At 41.6% G+C, this 6,000-nt stretch overlaps 1 long non-coding RNA gene across 1 annotated transcript; it reads left to right on the top strand.

The window, feature by feature from the left end:
- The first annotated feature begins 800 nt into the window (after positions 1-800).
- On the top strand, positions 801-3,243 carry LOC114353034 (uncharacterized). The gene is made up of 3 exons (XR_003655910.1): positions 801-880; positions 2,061-2,204; positions 3,039-3,243. It is a non-coding gene; the product is annotated as an uncharacterized LOC114353034 (long non-coding RNA).
- The last annotated feature ends 2,757 nt before the right edge of the window (positions 3,244-6,000 follow it).

Genomic DNA, 6,000 nt, shown 5'->3' with positions numbered 1-6,000 from the left:
ATTTGCATATACATTATTCGGTACAGTAAGTAATATTTGAGTCAAATTGACTGAATTTGACAGTAAATGACCGGTCATTATGGTTTTTGGTCAGGATTCAGTAAATTATTATATCTTTAATCACGTGTCACAACAAGAATTTTTATTTAGAAATTTTAATGTACCTATTTACTTAAGTATGACACATTGTCCTTCCTAAAACGTTACACAGCTGTTTCTATTCCGAAAATACGCAAAAACCTGGTTTAATTGGAGTTGAATAGGTTAAAAACAATGAGTTAGTTTGTACAGTTGTACTAATCTATACTTACTAATATTATAAAGCTAAAGAGTGTGTTTGTTCGCTTGAGCGCTGTAATCTCAGGTTAGGAATAATCTTATCTCAGATACTTAGCACATTTATCGAAGAAGGCTTCAAGTTAATATTCGGGACTATTCCCACCTCTCGTTCCCACCACTGCAACTCCTGTGTAGCCAGGATCTACAGCTTGACCGCCACAAAAACCCAACCAATGAAGGTCATGTTTGTCCCGGGGGAAAGTTAAACGGTCATTGGACCCGCAACGAAATTAATCAGAAGAACATAGGAGGAGTTCGAAATTAAGGTTTTAGGCTAATAACATCACCCTACCGCGGAGCAGTAAATAAAAAATAATGTTGCAAAAACGGCAAATATTTTTCAAACCATTTTCACGCGTACGAAGTCGCGGGCACAGCTAGTATTGTCATATTTTTAGGAATGACGTTTTTCTGACGTCAAGCTGAGTGTTAACATTTCTGCCAAACTCATTCCTTGCTATAAAAGAGGCGGTTTAGGCAGAGGCCTACATTCTGAGTTTCTGAGTCACCTGCATCAATCAATATGAATTCCTCGCTGCTGGTAAGTTTTTTTTGTTTTATTCCACTTAGGGGGCGCCCATTAATTACTTACGTGAGACAATTTTAGCAATGTTTAACTTCAACCTTCAATCTTCAACCCTCCCGCCCCCTTTTTGCTGATTTTTATATACATACTAGCTGACCCGGCGAACTTTGTTCCGCCTTAATGGCAATAAATAAGCAGACTTTTTTTTTTNTAAAACCATAATTAGAAAACGAATAGAGGTAACTTTGGGAATTTATTCTATCGAGTCAACTTCATCAAATCGTGTTTCCATCCGTTAATAGCCCTAGAAAATATCCTCAACTATGCCCAAAAAAAATCTTAGCCTTTTATTTTACTGTTTAGTACCTCAAAAATGAAAAATGAAAACCTCATTTTCGCCATTTTCTCTGTTACCCGGCCTTAAGTTATTTAATTTATTGCGCCCCGCGCGCCGACATAGATAATATTTGGGCAATAATTAGAAGTAGTTTCCTCATCAGCCAGACAGTTTTGACAGTTCCAACTCCTTGCCAGACAGTTTTTTTAGGGTAGCTCCTAAAGCCACGATGACCCAAACTTCATGATTCACCAACATTCGTACTTATGTTGGGAGCATACGCTGACAAACTTTCAGCTTTTATAAAATGACGTAGGTCTGGCGTTCACTAGCTTTTAGTCTACTCCGCTTTAAAAACGCTTGCGATCCGCCAGTATGGCAGCTCATACTCACGTAATTAATGGACGCCCTCTTAAGGTTTGACTTCTCTCCAGTTAGCATTGTACCGATATTTGATGTTCTCTAAGGCTAAAGATAAAGATAAATATATTTATTTACATAAACATGTGTGAAAACGTATTACAAAGCAACATGATTTGGTCTTACAGTTTTAATAGGTGATAGGTACAACATGTTTTACCAAGATATTGGCATGTAAATGATAAGAACTCATGGCGCGATTTTCACACGCGCCCGCGGCGTTTGCGGGCCCGCAGCTTCTGTAGAATGCAGATACTTATGTAAAAACTAATGCACAACTCACGACGCGGTTTTCACCCGCAGCGGGCGCCCATTTTGTACCAGTGACACCGCTCTCGTGAGTTTTGAAATAAAACCGCAATTCCAAAACCGCCGCGGGCGCGGATGAAAATCGCGCCGTGAGTTCTTAGCCTTATGGTTCCCTCCGTTCTCTTGCAGTTCCTCCTCATAGTTACCATAGTCCTGGCCCTCGCAGTCGCCTCACCACAGATACCGGGCTTCGAAATCGTTGGGAACCACAGCATCTTCGATAGCGACGAGGACTTAGATGAAGCTGCAGGAAATCTCACTGCGTCGATATAGGTAGGATGTCATAGTATGTTTTTTATGTAAGACAACGATTGAGTATTGAGATATTTGACCGCAATCGCACCTGGTGTGAAGTGAGATGCAGTCTAGGATGGTACATAAATCTGCCCTGTCAGTGCCTATTCACTCTCGCCTTGATTAAATAAATATGAATATGATGAAAAGGCCCGGATTACAGTGTGCGGGAAAGACAGCAGCAGGCAGCGAATTCCAGTCCCTAGCTGTTCGCATTATAAAAGAGTTATCGAACTAAGTCAGACATGGTCGTTTCAGCCAATGACGTCCATTGGTCAAAGGCATATTGATTTCCACATGGCCCGGTTGGTAGCGACCTGCATCTGGTACTCATAATATAATATCATCATGTACATCAGGGATGTTATGGATGTCCGTACCCGTAACCGAAACTTTCGGATATCCGATATAAAAAATATCCGTAACGGATTCAAAAGATTCGGATAGTTTCGGATGTAGACAGTTTAAATTGTTTTTTGTATAGCATTATGTAATGGCATAACAGCCTGACCAACCTTTATAATGCCATCTAGTATCAATTTTTATTTTTTTATTACTTTTTATTTCGATATAAACTGTGCGGCCATGAATGAACCGTGTTAGACAACTATTGCAAATTGCATCCTAAAGAACAGATATCCGTAACCGTAACCGAAACTTTCGGATATCCGAAATAAAAAAATATCCGTAACCGTTTCCATAACCGAAACTACATATCCATAACATCCCTAATGTAGGTACCATCACATCATCATGTAGATACTGAGTAAAGCCTAGACCTATATTAACTGACATTGTTCTTTCTCCCAACAGGTGAAATCAAAGTCTAAACAAACCAAGACTTCGATAAGCACGATCGCCAAATACAACATAATAATTATGCCAGTACCTACAGAACCAAAATAGCACGAAACTACACAGTAGAAAACATTATTGTAATATGATTTTTATTTTACTTTTACAATCAACTGTTATCGTGATACTGTACAATGGATACTTTGAATAAATAAATAATCTAACACGATTTTTATTTTGCCGTTTACTAAAGCCCGGTCTGTGAGCACGTAGAATTTTGTCCAATGACCCCAAGCTACTTATCCTTATCGCTCGCGCGTAATTATATTGCTGTCGCGACTGTGCGACGCGCACCCGCAGTGAGGCCTCAGCCTCGAGTTTAGCGGGCAGCGGGGCGGGAGCGGCGGCGGCGCGGCAGCGGCAGGATCTTATGCGTGAAATCAAATAGACCGGTTCTCGAAAACAGCGGCGCGGCAGCGGCGCCGGAGCGGGCAACGAGCGGGCAGCGGCGAGGGAGCGGGTAACGAGCGGGCAGCGCACTTCTTCTTTTGCCCACAATAAATCGAGCGTTAGGAATAAATTTGAATCGAAATAAAATTGTCGCCGTTGTTCAGACATTTCGTTTGCGAATAAAAACAAATATCTCGACAACACAACCCCGAACACAACACTTCGCCGCTAAAGCGCCGCGCGAGCTGCCCGCTTGTTTCGAGAACGGGTCTGCGTTGCCCGCCCCGCTGCCGCGCCGCCGCCGCCGCCGCCCCGCTGCCCGCTAAATTCGAGGCTGAAGCTTGAGTGTGCGAGCGCGACAGCAACAATTACGCGCGAGCGATAAGGATGGGTAGCTGGGGTCATTGGACAAAATTCAACGTGCTCACGGACCAGACTATAACTGTACCCTACTTCGTACCTCACAAAAGACGTGACTGTCCCCGTAGAGCTGATTACTGTACTAGGTTTTAGAATAGAATAGAATAGGTTTATTGGCACAGTAAAAAAGACACAATACAGAAAAAAAAAACAACAAAAACACATATAATGTAGGCTATTAAAACAAAGAGGTAAAGGTGAGACAAAACTATGCCTTTATCGTGACATGCTCAAAAGGGCAAGTCACGAAACTGGTCTTCCGCGGACGCCCTTGCGTATTGCGCATGCATTGGAGAAGACACCGGCTTTTATGCTTTGGGATTACTTCCCTGGAGAACCGTCGTAAACTTATATCTCATCACTTTACAAACCCTTATTCGTGGTGGTTTGAATTGTCCCAATTACTTCAACAAATAAACCTGACTGTTCCTATCACATCCCTAGACATCCCTTGACTAGTAACTTCAACTTACCTCATTGTAGGACTAACGTGAAGTATGCTCCCCTACATCGGTGTATGCAAACATACAACGATTTAAAGGATAGGGACATCGACATCTTTCATGATTGCGTGTACTCATTTAAGAAGAAGTGTTTAGATAAGATTTATACAGAAGATTATAGAATTATACAGAAGCTCAAAGTTGCACAGCGTGCTATGGAGAGAGCTATGCTTGGTGTTTCTTTGCGAGATCGAATCAGAAATGAGGAAATCCGTAAACGAACTAAAGTCGCTGACATAGCCCGACGGGTTAGCAAGCTGAAGTGGCAATGGGCAGGGCACATAGTACGCAGAACTGACGGCCGATGGGGCAGCAAGGTTCTGGAGTGGAGGCCGCGAACAGGAAAACGCAGCGTGGGACGTCCACCCACAAGGTGAACAAACTACCTGATGGCTCTGGATGCAGGCCGCTACCAACCGGATAATCTGTAACTCTTTGGGGGAGGCTTGTGTTCAGCAGTGGACATCCTGTAGCTGAAATGATGATGATGATGGGATTTACAATTTTACGGTGACATGAATCGCTCAAATCGTTTCGGAGGAGTTTTGTTACAAATACCACAACAATAATGTTAAGTACCTACTATCGGTAACAGTGTTAACTACCCATTGCCGGTCAAATCGTCTCGTTCTATCGCAAAGAAGCACCATATGATGAGAGCGAGAGCAAAAACGGAAATGGATAGTTAACACTGTGGGCGATAGTACAGTACTTATTATTATCCTGTGATAGTACTTACATTGTATATGTACCTATATGTACTTCAAAATGTCACATTTATTGACCTTCCTAAAATGTTACACAGCTGTTTTATTTTCCGAAAATACGCAGAAACTACTGGTTTATTTTAAACTAGCTTTCCGCCCGCGGTTTCGACCGCGTGAAATTTTGTCTGTCACAGAAAAACTTTATCGCGCGCGTCCCTGTTTCAAAAACCGGGATAAAAACTATCCTATGTCCTTTCGCGGGACTCAAACTATCTCTATGCCAAATTTCATCAAAATCGGTTAAGTGGTTTAGGCGTGAAAGCAAGACAGACAGACAGAGTTACTTTCGCATTTACAATATTAGTATAGAAGTATAGATTAAGATTTGAATAGGTTAAAAAACAATGAGTAATTAGATAGATAAGATAGATAGATAAATCATTTATTTGCATACACTTAACACACATAAAGAGTAAAGTTGCAGCATAACAATAATAAGAAAAGAATAGAATACAGTAGAATACTAGTTATATAAGCATGCATAAAACAAACAAAAGCAGTAACAAGTGGAAGAATACTTCCTGCATGATGTGTGTCGCAGCGAAGCAAAAAGCAAAGAGCTCAATGTAAACACTGCCCTGAAAAGGGCAGAACACTGATTTTCAGCTCTTGCTAGGGAATCCGCGAAGCGCACGAAAACGAAATGAACCCTCCCACCATCCGCTATCAGTAAAAATGTTTAAAAAACGACTAGGGGAAATACCAATCAATATCATACTAATATTATAAAGGCGAAAGTTTTGATGTCTGGGTGTTCTTTACTCCTCCACGCAAATATTATTAGACGTAGCGTGGGTGGGCACTGGGCAGGCCTCCCACTAGGTGGACCGACGATCTGGT

The sequence above is a fragment of the Ostrinia furnacalis genome, unplaced genomic scaffold (assembly GCF_004193835.3).
Source record: "Ostrinia furnacalis isolate ACB-3 unplaced genomic scaffold, ASM419383v2 OfSCF1534, whole genome shotgun sequence".
NCBI lineage: Eukaryota > Metazoa > Arthropoda > Insecta > Lepidoptera > Crambidae > Ostrinia > Ostrinia furnacalis.
The sequence above is the reverse complement of the archived record's forward strand: the minus strand, read 5'-3'. Positions and strand labels throughout refer to the sequence as shown.